Here is a 418-nt window from a genome sequence, read left to right on the forward strand (position 1 = left end):
AGTTAAGCGTGCTTGGGCGAGAGTAGTACAAGGATGGGTGACCTCCTGGGAAGTCCTCGTGTTGCATTCCCTTTTTAATTTTTTTTGCGCCGCTTGCAAAACAAAACGCATGTGTAAGTAATATATTTACTGTGTTTTATTATTTTGCACGAGTGCGGTAAGTTATAGCTGGGTGCTCACGATTCACCAGTGTAGCGGCGGCGTTGTGGCGCGGCAAGCGTGCACTAGTGCGGTTGAGAGGGAGGGGTGGAAACCGCGTTAAACTCGTCTCCGTAGTTGAGAGGGAGCGGCCAAAGCAATGTACAATTGTCTTTGTAGTGGAGCTGGGAGGGCCAAGGATAAAGGACGAAGACGCGGGTAACATGTCTGATGCGATCATACCAGCACTAAAGCACCGGATCCCATCAGAACTCCGAAG

Source organism: Triticum aestivum, chromosome 1B (assembly GCF_018294505.1).
Source record: "Triticum aestivum cultivar Chinese Spring chromosome 1B, IWGSC CS RefSeq v2.1, whole genome shotgun sequence".
Classification (NCBI taxonomy): domain Eukaryota; kingdom Viridiplantae; phylum Streptophyta; class Magnoliopsida; order Poales; family Poaceae; genus Triticum; species Triticum aestivum.